Genomic DNA, 14,773 nt, shown 5'->3' on the forward strand with positions numbered 1-14,773 from the left:
CAGTAACCTAAACCTAGCCTCCCGTTGTGTTGAATCTCTGCCGCCTGCATGCCTTTTGTTGCTTTTTATTATCCATCTTTCTGCTTCTAGGTAACTATTTCTTGAATCTCGTACTTCTAAAGTGATGACAATTTGACCATGGCCCGATGGGTACTCGCAAAATACTACGATTCATACTATTTTATGAGTTGATTTGAACTCTTTTGGATCATAGTTTTATTTCAATTGTGGTGTTTTTTTTTTATTGTCTTTGCGTAGTTAAAGTGGGGGTATGGGTGCGGGTATGTTCACTTAGGTGCCCACAAGGGTACGGGTATTTTTTACAAACGCGGGTATGAGGATGGGTAATATAGCACACTGCCCATTGGGTACCCATTGCCATCCCTAGCTTGACTTAAGTCACGCACCACTGGCATGTGCGCGAGTTAACTCACGCACGTTGGCCGATGGTCAGAATTGAAGAACAAACGTTTTTTTTGTCTTTGGTCAGTGGCATACCCCAATTTTTGACCTAAGGGTCCTACATTCATACACCGACAAGTGTCCTTTGACCCTGATTAAGTCTTTGACTTTTCAGAGAAAAATTCGGCAAAAAGGCATTCCAAAATACCTCATTTTTGATTCCGTGTCGGGCCCTCTTAATTCTTTATTTTATTTTTTAATCTTAATTTCCATCTTTTATTTTTTTTAATTAACCTTAATTAATGTTAATCTTCTATTATTATTTTTATTACTATTTGTTTTTTTTTTTCTATTTTTAACTCATTATTATTTTAGTCATTGTCCTATTTCTTTTTTATTTTATTATTATCCTTTTGTCCATAAGTCCAAAAAGCAGTCCCAATTCGGAACCAGGCTGTCACGCGCTCATTCCATTCATCCTCATCCTCATCCACGCACATCTGCATCCAAATCCAGCACCGGTTTCCTTTCATTCCTCTCCAAGTCACAAATTTTCTGCAAAGTTTTAACAAACCCTAGTATCAATCCTTCACTATAAATAACATCTGCAGTCACAACACAAGGGGGGGCGATAGCAGTTTTTCTTTGGCACATTCATTTTCGTTTTTTCCTTCAAACAATAGGTTCAAACCAACATATTTCACTCATCCATATTCTATATACATGCTTTTTTTTTTTTATTACTTCCCTGAACCTTTTCATATCATTATTATTCACGCTATGAATTTCAACACACACATATTCCACTCTTTTTTCTTTCTTTCTTACATTCATACTCCATATAAATGATTTTTTTTATTACTTCCTTATGATCAATTCTCTCTTTTAATTTGTTTGCTTTTCCTATTATTTTTTTCAATTCAAAATCCAACCGGTCCTTACCCTTTTGTTTACCTTTTTTTTTTCTTTCTTTCTTTTCCTTTTTTATTTGTTGTCTAGCTCATGTTGCTGCCTTAACCATGAATCAAATTTGCATGGTTTTCTTTGGTGTGTTTTGTTGGAAATGAAGATGAAAACCGAAAATACTTATTTATAGAGGTCTCTAGACGTTGTGGACCACAAAAAATATTGGTGCATTGTGGTCCATACAAAAGAATCCTATACTGAGGGATTTCAGATTACATAATCCGAATTTCACATACACCCTATAAAATTGATTTGAATTCAGATGATTTTAGCATCTAAATGAACACCTTTGGCGTAAAGTAACACACAATGAAAATTTATATAATATATATTATTTAAAACATAATAAAACATCTTAGTTGAACAACATCTAACTAACATGTAATTAAATAATGCATAACACATCATCACAGTCCATTTAAACTAATCTCTTCGTCTGTTGCGTCCATTAGTACCCTGAATTCTTCGTAGTTCCTTGGCCGAATCAAACTTTGACGAATATGTTCAACAGATCTGACCAACAAAGCGTGCAACTCAATCAACCCTCTAGTACTGAACTAACCAAAGATGGAGAACATGGTTCTCATGTCGTCGTCGTTCATGAGCTTCATCCGGCTGAACCGCACACTCCCAGCTGAGTCGGTCGACGGACGTCGATACTCAACACCATCCACCCTCCGTGTGTCCCTGTAGTTGAGTTCGAGGTTGATTTGATTTAGCTGACTCTTCAACTCGGAGGGGGTTACATCATTGGGAATCCTGAACAAATGAGGTGGTTTTCCCCCATTGTAGTAAAATGCAGCTAGCTTGCTGTTCGGATCAAAGATAGAGTTTTCCATGATTTTTTTTTTGGTGTGATTTCTAGTTATGAACTGATAGAGCCAAACCGCAAGTGCACGGCCTATCGAAGTAATAGTAGTAAGAAGAGTATCGTTCCGCTAGGGAGTTGTGAATTCAATTAACTTTTAGAGAATGATTAGAAGATAGAGAAGTTTATAAAAAAGGGGGTTTAATTGCTGAAAGTAAATAACAATAATATAAAAGAGCCTTGGGATTATTGGTTTGCCATAATAATAAATCCTTCACTAGACAAGACTTAAACATCTAATTTCATGGTTTACACACTAACTTCTAAAGACCGGTTTCCCTTAGCCCCTCACATTTCCGATGAAAGTCCGGTGAGAGTTTACTTCTAGCAACCAAGCCTATTTCGCTGACATGATTACTAGAAGATGCATAGAGGATTGAAACTACTCTTTGTCTCAATAATTGCAAAGACTATTTCACTGTTTTGCAATTATTGTCTAGATTCACTTGTTCTAACATCGAGACTCCGCTCTCGCTTTATGAATTGATGTTTGGGTTGATGGATTAACGATTATCAAACCCTCCGCTTTCGCTTCCACAGTTTGATAATTGTTAATCCACGTTAAGACGGTGAATCTAGATTAGAAATTAGGGTTACATAGAAATTAGGGTTTAGGCTTGTTTTGTTTAGGATTGAGTCATTAGACTCCCCAACAATCCCAAGACGAAGAAGTCTACTCACTCATGTTCATCATAGACATGGGGGAAGAAGAGAGAAAAAACAGTAAAATAAATTGCAAAGAAAGTAAAAGAGAAATAAAGACTTTTTATTAAAATAATACTTGAAATAAACAAAGTAAAGGTCAATGTTTTATGGTGGAGAGCTACTCTATTTATAGCTTTACAATCGACTTAGAAACTAAGCAACTAAAGGGATAAAACGGTAAAGCTGCAACAGGGTAACTTGGGCCCGAAGAAAAGCAGCAAAAGAGTGTTCTGGGGACGGGCACGGCCGTGCCACATGTTGGCACGGGCCGTGCCAAGCTTCTGACTTTGAGGGAACATATTTTTGTCCCGTATCTTCGTATTCTTGCTCTGTATTTGCTCCAGTCCTCTTTCTTTCGCTCCAAGGCACCTTCCACCATATATTCATTCCTAAAATAAAATAAAAGACAATTTAAAGTAAAATATTCTAAAAGGAAATAAATTATAATAAAACTAAATCAAATCTTATTTAAAACTAAACTAAATAAAGCATTAAAATAAACTAATCTATGACTCATCAAACTCCCCCACACTTGAATCTTTGCTTGTCCTCAAGCAAAAGGCAACAGACATAGCAGCATCAAAAGATTATTTTGGCAATATTAAGAACACATGTCTCAAAAGAAAGGCTTTGCTTCAAGTACACTAATTACAATTTCAAATACTTCTCATGAACCTATTCTACCCAACATCAAGTCTCAAGTGAGTGTGTGTGTGCAGTCCAACCCTTTTCTTGCTCCTGTATAAGACAGATATTATGAGGAATAGGTTATATCCTTAATGCTAAAGTAACCGAGAAAAGTCCTTTCTTCATTTCATATAAGAGTGATGGGAATTTAAGTTTAAAATTAAAGATTAACAATTAAGCACAAGGGGCTGCAGATACTTAGGGGCTATCTATCCTCGTAGGAAGTCTTCTCGGATGTAATTGTCCTTTCCCCCTAGATTCAAAATCACCCTAAGTAGTGCTGCAAAATTTTCTTTTATTTCATCTCCACGTAGGAAGTCTTCTCGGATGTAATTGTCCTTTCCCCCTAGCATTGATGAATTTGTTTCACTTTAAGTTCAAATTAGGGAGTCACCACCACAATTAGGAAGTTAGGGATTGTCCTTTCCCCCACATGTTGGTGCCATTCTCCCGCCCCATTTAACATTAACAAATTAATAAGAATATAACAATTAAGAACAATTTGATTAATTTCCCACACAAACTTATACTACTTTTACTCTTAAGACTTTAAAGGGTCTAAGTTAACACTAAAGATAGAACGTGTTCCTTAAAATACCTATTCATACATTTGCTCAAGGATTGCAACCGGGTGCTTTTCTCATTGGAGAATTTCACAATAAAACAAGACATGGGTATAGCAAGTACAAAAGAAACACAAGAAACTACTTTTATGTACAAGAAACAACAATTAGAGAAGAGACAAAACAAAAAATTTTATGCCATATTTTACATTAAAAACAAGCTACTAGTCATGCCTCTTGCTATAAAAACAAAACAAAAGAATAAAGTTCAAGGGAGTTTGGGAACACTACGACTCTAGACACTTTATTAGGCCCCCCCACACTTAGGGGAAGCATTGTCCTCAATGATTCAAAAAGAAAAATAAAAGAAGAAGAAGAAGAAGAAGAAGAAGAAGAAGAAGAAGAAGAAGAAGAAGAAGAAGAAGAAGAAGAAGAAGAAGAAGAAGAAGAAGAAGTAGTAGTAGTAGTAGTAGAAGAAGAAGAAGAGTAGAGGAAGAGGAAAGCTCACAATTTTATTGAAGTCCATAGTGGACTTTGGATGTGAAGGTGTTGCATCATGTTTCGGAGCATTTGATTGTTTTCTTCATTTATTCTATTGCTCCTTTGGACATTGTTCCTTTCAACACCTTATCTTTGATGCTCGGTGCTTATTCTTTGAACTTTGGTTTGCATCCATGCCCGCCGTTCATCATTATAACTTCCACCAACTTCTTGTTCATGGTGCAAGTTTGCACCTACCTCCTCTTTATTACCATCATCATCACCATCATTATGTACCTGTGGGTTAGTACCAACATAAAGCAAATTTTCCACCACCTCCAGAATAGTTAAGTCCGGATTAGGTAGAATAATCAAACAATAAGCTCTAATAATTCTCCATTCATATTGGTAATTATGAGTAGGGCCATGGGTTCTAAGGAAGGAGAAAGTAGTATATAAGTCTAGATAATAGTTCCCCTCTATCCTCTTGATCCCTTGATTTACACTCACCCCAAACTTCCTAGCAATAAAAGTGATGATTCCACCTACCATTATATCACCCTTATCGTCCGGTTTCGTTTTAACAATTGAAACAAGATAATCAAGCAAATAATAGTAAATGTTAATATGATGGTTATAAAGCATAGCCCACAACATAAACAGCTCTCATCATTCCCTACCTCTTTCCTACTCTATACGGTGCAAGCCATAACCCTTTGAAGGTACCTAAGCACAGGGTTGTGTTATTCAACAACCTAATCACATGTTCATCTATTTCTAGTCTATCCATAACATTATCATCAGGGTACCTGCAAGGAGAGATATTTCTAGAGATTTAGAGATTTATACCTATTTAATTGCTCAGAATCCTTGAATTGGATCCCATGATTGCGGGCTGATGATTGCTTCTTGCTTGCACCACCTCCAGAGGCTTCAATCTTCTTACTTTCTTCATTGATGTCATTGACCTTAACTTGACTTGGTGTGGATTTTGGGTGAAGGTTAGGGTTAGGCAAGGTTTTGGTTGGGAAGAGTTGGTTTAGTGATGGGGTTGTGGTTTAAGTGAAGTTTAAGAGTTGAATGATGGAGATTAGTGAAGAAGTTTTGGTTTTTGGGTTATGGTTTAATGGTGTATGAATTTGGTTTAGAGGGTTATGGATAAAGGATGAAAGAGATTATTTTGAATGAGGGAAAAAAATAATTTTTTTTTTTAATTTTTTTTAAATTTTTTTTTTAATTTTTTTTTTTTTTTTGCTGAAAAGTTGGCACGGCCGTGCCACCACCGGCACGGGCCGTGCCAAGCTTCTGGAGGAGAGAAGGAATTTTTTTTTTTTTTGAAAAACTTTTTTTTTTTTTTTGTTTCAGGTCAATGACTTCAACTTTCTTTCACTTTTTTGTATCATATTGGACAAATACCTACAAAATAAATTAAAATAACACAAAACAAACAAAAATAAAAGCAATAAAAATCATGGGTTGCCTCCCACGAAGCGCTTGTTTAGAGTCACTAGCTTGACGGTTAGAAGGTGGTTTATCTATCCTATACCCAATCTCTCAGAAAGGGATAATGGCAACAAACTAACATGCTCTCCCAAATCACACATGGCTTTCTCAAATGTTTTATATCCTATGACACAAGGTATGGAAAATCTCTCTGGATCCTTAAGTTTAGGTGGCAATTTGTTTGGAAGTATTTCAATAAAATTTCTAAACTGCTCATCTAACTTGGATTTAGCAAACTCTTGTGTTAAATGAATTTTAGGCTCATGAGATGGTGAAACAAATGGCTTGTCATTCTCTCCTATAGCTTTCTCACTTTGAGGCTCATCACTTCCTATCTCTTCTTCATTGCTATGAATTTTACCAACGGGGTCCTCTAATTGGTTACCATCCCTAAAAATAATAGCACTTATATGGTCTTTGGGGTTGGTTTCAATTTGGCCTAGAAGGACTTCGGAGGTTTGAGAGGGATTAGCCACCTGTTGGGGTACTTGAGAAGTCTGAGTCTCTATCATCTTACTGTGAGTAACTATGGAGTCTATGTTCGATGTATGTTTGGCAAGAGAGTCCTTCAAAAATTCAGTTTGATTTTTAAGCTCTTGGAGCTGCTTGGATTGATCAATAACACATTTTTCTAGTAAAATTTCCAAGCTGGATTTTTGAGGAACTCCTTGGTTGTTTGCATAACCGGGTGGTGTTGTTTGTTGTCCAAAAAGATTTTGAGGGGTTTGAAAAAAAATTTGATTGCTTTTAAACCCTTGATTATATTGAGCATAGTTTACTTGCTCAGGACTTCTAACAACACTACCTAGTTGGCAATCAATGCCAATATGGCCAAATACACCACAAACTTCACAAAGAGGTGATACAGGGGGAGGTGTGACAGCACTAGTATTTATTTTATCAAATTTTTGTGTGAGTGCGTCAACTTTAGCAGCTAGATGATCAAGGGAAGAATTTTCATACATACCTACCTCTTTCTGAGAGGGTGAAGGAGCAACATTAGTGGTGTCCCTTCCGTAGGTCCACTGATAGTGGTTTTGTGCCATGTCCTCGATCAAAGCATATGCTTCTGTGTATGTTTTGTTCATCAAAGCTCCACCTGCAGCTGCATCAACATAAATTTTCGTGGGATACAAAAGGCCATTATAAAAAGTGTGCATAGTAAGCCAATTTTCTAAACCATGATGGGGACAAAGTCTAAGCATTTCTTTGAAACGCTCCCACGCATTGTAAAGAGATTCTCCATCTTTTTGAGTGAATTGTATGATTTGTTTTCTTAAGTGAACAATTTTAGAATGAGGAAAGAATTGGGCAAGAAAGTCTTGCTTCATTTGATGCCATGAAGTGATAGAACCAAGTTTCAATGAATTAAACCAAGCACTAGCTTTTCCCCCTAAGGAAAAAGGAAAGTAGTGCAGCCTTACGACCTCTTGGTTTGCATTCACAGTTCCACTGAGTCTTAAAAAAATTGAAATATGAAGATTCGGATCCTCAGTGGGTGATCCGAAAAATTGATTTTGCTGCACTAACTCAATAAGTGCAGGTTCTATTTCAAAATTGTCATCAACCGTTGGGTACACAATAGCATCGTATGACTCATTTGAAGATGGGATTGCATACTCTATGAGAGTGCATTCCTTAGCCATATCGTTATTATCTTCCCAAGAAGTTAAAGGCAAAAGAAGAAATAGAAAAAGATATTTTTTTTAATATATAAAATAAAAAAAGATAAAGAGAAAGATTTTTTTTTTTGAAGTAAATAAAATAAAATAGAATCAAATAAAGATTTTTTTTTTTGAAAGAAACAATAAAATAAAATAAAATAAAACAACGAAAAAGTTTTTTTTTTTTAGTCTAATCACTATTAAAAAGTTAATCAAATTTCAACAACTCCCCGGCAACGGCGACAAAAACTTGATAGAGCCAAACCGCAAGTGCACGGCCTATCGAAGTAATAGTAGTAAGAAGAGTATCGTTCCGCTAGGGAGTTGTGAATTCAATTAACTTTTAGAGAATGATTAGAAGATAGAGAAGTTTATAAAAAAGGGGGTTTAATTGCTGAAAGTAAATAACAATAATATAAAAGAGCCTTGGGATTATTGGTTTGCCATAATAATAAATCCTTCACTAGACAAGACTTAAACATCTAATTTCATGGTTTACACACTAACTTCTAAAGACCGGTTTCCCTTAGCCCCTCACATTTCCGATGAAAGTCCGGTGAGAGTTTACTTCTAGCAACCAAGCCTATTTCGCTGACATGATTACTAGAAGATGCATAGAGGATTGAAACTACTCTTTGTCTCAATAATTGCAAAGACTATTTCACTGTTTTGCAATTATTGTCTAGATTCACTTGTTCTAACATCGAGACTCCGCTCTCGCTTTATGAATTGATGTTTGGGATGATGGATTAACGATTATCAAACCCTCCGCTTTCGCTTCCACAGTTTGATAATTGTTAATCCACGTTAAGACGGTGAATCTAGATTAGAAATTAGGGTTACATAGAAATTAGGGTTTAGGCTTGTTTTGTTTAGGATTGAGTCATTAGACTCCCCAACAATCCCAAGACGAAGAAGTCTACTCACTCATGTTCATCGTAGACATGGGGGAAGAAGAGAGAAAAAACAGTAAAATAAATTGCAAAGAAAGTAAAAGAGAAATAAAGACTTTTTATTAAAATAATACTTGAAATAAACAAAGTAAAGGTCAATGTTTTATGGTGGAGAGCTACTCTATTTATAGCTTTACAATCGACTTAGAAACTAAGCAACTAAAGGGATAAAACGGTAAAGCTGCAACAGGGTAACTTGGGCCCGAAGAAAAGCAGCAAAAGAGTGTTCTGGGGACGGGCACGGCCGTGCCACATGTTGGCACGGGCCGTGCCAAGCTTCTGACTTTGAGGGAACATATTTTTGTCCCGTATCTTCGTATTCTTGCGCTGTATTTGCTCCAGTCCTCTTTCTTTCGCTCCAAGGCACCTTCCACCATATATTCATTCCTAAAATAAAATAAAAGACAATTTAAAGTAAAATATTCTAAAAGGAAATAAATTATAATAAAACTAAATCAAATCTTATTTAAAACTAAACTAAATAAAGCATTAAAATAAACTAATCTATGACTCATCATGAACACAAAGTCGCCTATTTATAGAGGTACATGGGCGTCCTGGACCACATAAATTGTCGTTGCAATGTGGACCACATGAAAAAAATCATGTTCCAGATTGTATAATCCGAAATGTCCCTCACCCCACAAAAGGTGCGCAGCTTCCTTCAGTTTGGCCCTATATCGTAAAAATTCGGATTACACAATCCAGAAACCATGGGAGCTGTCCGGATTATGTAATCCGAACTGTGTTAGTTTGTTTTCGACGGTGGTCTGCACCACAAAAAACACATTTTCAAAGGTTTTTACCAGCATTAATGGCTGGTAAAACTCCTTTGAACACATTTTTTGAACATTTTTTGACCAAAATTAATGGCTAGGCAAATTGTTTTCCTATAAATAGCTTCCAAAACCTTCACATTTCTCACACCATTCCTCAAACTCTCTCATCCTCTCCTCATGTTCATTATATGCAAAATGTGTTTCCATCGTTGGCCTTTTATAAAAAGAGGCTACTTTGGAAACTCAGGGATTATATGGTCAACGGGGAAGGCAACGCGCTGCATAGAAACACGATTTGTCTGGGAGTCAGGTTGATCTGTCTTAGTGCAAGGTTGACCATCAAGGTCTCTTTTGCCCTAGACAAGAAACTTACCTTACCTCAGTCCCCTTCTCCCCCTCCCTCGGACCAACCTTCTTGGGAGGTTGGTTTTCTTGTGGTTTTTTTTTCTTCCGTAGATTTAGTTTTACCCAACTGTAATGTAAATGTATGAATAATTATATTAATAAAATGAGATGTTTGTGTATTATTTTTGTTCGTATTTTTGTGTTTTTTTTTTTTGCATTTATTCTATGAATTTAACATCTAAATAATATAAAATAAATCAAAGTGTAAGCAACGTGTGAAATTTTGGTAAAAATGTTTTCCAGATTATATAATCTGGAAATTTCGGAAATTAATTATTATCCAGATTATATAATTCGGAAGGGTTTTTTGTAATTTTGCAGGGTGCGCGAACTTAAGAGGGTGGGAAAAGTAATAGTCTTCCTTTATTCAAGCTAGTGGGTTGGGGAGTTTGGCTCGTTTCAGATAGTGTTCATTGGGGAGTTAGGCCACTTGATTGCTTGTTGGACTATCATAGCATCTATTAAACCACATGCTTGAATCAATACTATTACTTTTTTTTTATACCATATGTTTCTCCCATGTCCTATTTTTTTCTTTGAAAATACCCTTTGTTCAGATTATATAATATGAACTATGTTTTGGATCATATAATCCGGGCTGTTCTAAATTGAAGGCATGAATGAAAATTTGCTCATGTCCATCCAAAACTTGTAAATATACAGTTTGGATTACAGAAACTGAAACCTTTCAAAGTTGTTTGGACAATATAATCTGAAATGTGTAAAACTCCAAGAAGACCATTTGATGAATATTGTAGTGTATAAATTAACACAGTTTAGATTATATAAATTGAACTGTAACAGCACAGAGACATATTATGTGTTGTTTAACTTACATATAGTTTGGCAAAATGAAGAAACCATATTGATTTTAACATGCATACAAGCAAATTATAAGGAAAAAAAATCAATGAAAGCATATGAAACAACACACATGTAAAATAAAATATAAATAGTGTCACAAATATGCAAAGGTTACAACCAGAAGATTCCAGCAAAAATTAAAAGACATAAATTATCCAAATGTTACGACACAATGAAACTATTGGGTAGCATGGTCACCCTACCTCTCGTAACACGACTACAACGATAGATTGACCCTCCCTGAATCTTTTCAGCACCGCATGGAAACTCTCCCATGCCTTACTTCCTTGCTCCACCACACCGCCACCCATGATGCTTAAGACATGGTTTCAGATACGACATAAACGTCCATTCATGTCTAACCACTTGCGGTCTCCCTGCTCCTAAAAAACAACCCCATCAACGACCTCCTCCTTAGGTGGCATCGAGATATGAAAATTATTCGACAGAGGTATGATGCATAGATGTGAAATGGTAGTGAACTCTCTCATGTATCCAACTGTTGGCTCTACACCAGTTGGGGCAGGCATGCCCAAATCCTGCTCAGACAACACATAATCAAGATATTGTACGACGTAGCTTTGACTGATCTCATGTCGGGTCTTCGTGGGATGTGCAAAGTCATGTGGATGTATGAGGACGATGTGGACGTAACCAACTGGCACAACACCCGCTTCGTCAGATATCAGTGCCTGTGAGGTTCGTATCTGAGCCATCTAGAGTAAAGACTTATTCAATAGAGCATACAGTCTCGTGGTGGCCTTGATACGAGTTCATAACAACAGAGCTATGATCTATGTGATCCAGATGCGATCTTGTGTGATCTATGACATCATGCCACACGAGGTGTCGATCTCCCTGTATCCAACCCAATAATCCCCCCCGATTGCCAGAAAATGCTGAAATATAATAGAAGATTTCAACTAAGATAATAATATAGTCAAGTGCCATTACTTTAAAGAGTTTAGTCAAATGCCCAACATTCATGGAAGATCTGGGTAGCCTAAAAGAGAAGGTGGAAAATTTGAAGAGTGCTTCTTTTCCAAACATGGTTAGTTTATGATAATAATTTTATTTATTTATTTTAATTTGTGAAGATGAAATTGATAACAAAGTGAATAAATGTGAGACTTTGAATGAATGGAGGATATGTTGCATACAAAATGTGCATTCATTCACACCTCACATTGAATAGTGAAATGAAAAAAGAAGTAAGAAGTTTTGTAAATATGGAGAGTTAGTTTGAGATTTTCTATAGGACAACAACCTTATTATTTTGGTTGTATTTGGTATTTGAGCAGTTGAATTTGAGACAATTTACAATTTTTTCTTGCAAAAATTGTACAAGAGCTTGCAATTTTCTTATAAATTTTTTATTGTGAGCTATCTTTTGTTTTTTCTTTATATTTTTATTGTTTGTGATATTCTCTAGTTCCTATTGAACAAACCTAACTCACAAAAATGGCTTGTAAAATGAAGATGTGTCTAATTATGTACGAGTTAGAATTGAACATCTTGAATGTGATTTGAGTGACATGATAAATATTAAATAAGCTTTAAATTGATCTTAAAATTTGGATTATGAAATGAGAGATGTCTCTCATTTTTAAACTCATTTTCAAGTTATATTCATTAATGTAAGATTCTTAACACCATGAGCAAATCTCCCTACAGGCCAATATATTTTCTTTCACAAAACTCAAACCAAATACATACTTAAAGAAAATCAAACTCCCAGTTACGTATACTATAAGAATATTAATGCAGTCTTATAATTTTAAAGGAGATCCCTTATATATATATATATATATATATATATATATGGGTTATGTTACAAGCCACCCTTTGGTGGTGTCTTTTATCAAGTCACACCTTAAGGTGTGATTTTCACTTTTTAGTTATAACTTTGCTAAAAGACACCTTCATAAAAGTAAGTTGGTGTCTTTTCGCAAATGCTCATAGAGTAACTTGATAAAAGACACCTTCACAAAAGGTGTCTTCTATCATAACCCTATATATATATATATATATATATATATATATATATATATATATATATATATATATATATATATATATAGAGGACATATCTAGTGAGAATGCCTTTTTAATGTGAGAATGGTGAGAATAATTAACAACCCTTAGATTAACCTTGATTGGCTGAGATTAAACGCCTCATTTTAACAACACATATGTCTCTCTCTACACTATCATATCTTTTAAACCTAGTTAGTTCTTCCTTGCAGCTTCATCTTCATCAACTCACGACATCTCTAGCAATTAACTTGTCTCTGGAAAGTGGAATCTATGAATCTCATTTCATATATAAATAATTTTTTTCAACAAGCATCTATATCCAGTAATTTCCAATTCATTTTTTGTTGAAATTTTAACTTTCACCAAATTTTCTCCGTATCGGCTTCTCTCAAATTAGTGCACAAAATCTTCTCCCTAATTTTAATTTGAGGAATAAAATGAAGCTTTGGAAAATCAGCAAAACATTAAGAAAGGAATGAGCTTTTGAAAATCAATTCTATCTCAAACAAAAAATTGATGTGTACTGCACAAAACTCAAAATTATAATTTATGGATTTTCAATTGGATTCAATTGTAAATTAGGTTTTGCCTCAATTTACTATCGAAGCACCGGTCAGACAATATACGGATAATGCCGGAAACAATGAAGGTAATGATTTGGGAGACGTGAGAGATAGAGATCTGAAGGTTGAAGAAGATGAGAAGTTGAAGGGTTGAGGATAACATGTGGAAAGGAATATGTGTTATCCAAAATAAGTTTTTTAATCTAGACCAATTATTTTGATCTTGATGGCTGAGATTCATTCTCACCATTCTCACATAAAAAAGGCATTCTCACTAGATATGTCCTCTATATATATATATATATATATATATATATATATATATATATATATATATATATATATATATATAGTGGCGTTGCCAGGACCTTGGATCAAGGGATTCGATTTTTTTGTTGTTGAGCAAAGACAATATTAATGCATTTCATTTATAAGCAAAGAGTACAATATTCAATTTACATATTGGATCCTTATAATAATATTATATTCAAAGAATTACATTGTATTCAATTTACATATTGTACTAAAAACATTCCAAACATACTCTACGGATGTCTCCTACCGGGTTTAATGTTCTAAAATTGTTGAATAATCAACTCATCATCAATGTTGCCGAACACATATCTCTCGTATAAATTCGTGAGACAATTGTTTATTAATTCTTATTAAAAAAAATGGTCATTAATTCATCTCCATTTTATTATTCAATTTAGTTTTCACAATATTCATAGCAAAAGAGGTCCCTATGAAGTTTCATGTTAATTGAAGGAAATAACAAACTCCAGGTTTCCAGCACATATCATACAAACAAAACTAATCTTTTATGAATCACTCCAAGAATCAGATAAAGATTGCAGTGCATAATTTCATAAACTTGCTTCAAACAAGGACTTCTTTTTTAAGTTGCCTACGATGCATTCTTGATAATTAATGGCATTTTCACACATAAACATCATAAGATCAGTCCATAGAATTCATCAGTGTAATCAACAAAACAACAACTCAATTTTGACTATATAAAACAACCATTGCATATCCACAAAAATCAACATATTGATAATTTATTACAACTCTAATCAATTTCACAACACATATCATTAGGACCCCAAATTGCATATAGGTTAGAGAGAAGTTAACATGTGTAAATGAATGAAGAGAAAGTTGTTAGGGTTTTTGGCTAGCTGGTGCAAAAAAAAAAAAATGAGGAGGTTCAAAATGCAAAAACAATAGGGATATATGTGAAAAAAAAATTTAATTTGAGGGTTGGCAAGTGCATCCCTTCACCACAATGTGGCTCCGCCACTGTTATATTTCAAAAATAATTAGAGAATAAG

At 34.8% G+C, this 14,773-nt stretch overlaps 1 non-coding gene across 1 annotated transcript; it reads left to right on the forward strand.

The window, feature by feature from the left end:
* The first annotated feature begins 7,350 nt into the window (after positions 1–7,350).
* On the forward strand, positions 7,351–7,458 carry LOC146907329 (small nucleolar RNA R71). Its single transcript, XR_015020885.1, has one exon. It is a non-coding gene; the product is annotated as a small nucleolar RNA R71 (small nucleolar RNA).
* Positions 7,459–14,773: the final 7,315 nt, after the last annotated feature.

Source organism: Medicago sativa, chromosome 7 (assembly GCF_051527215.1).
Source record: "Medicago sativa cultivar Bolivia chromosome 7, Bolivia_mono, whole genome shotgun sequence".
NCBI classification, from domain to species: domain Eukaryota; kingdom Viridiplantae; phylum Streptophyta; class Magnoliopsida; order Fabales; family Fabaceae; genus Medicago; species Medicago sativa.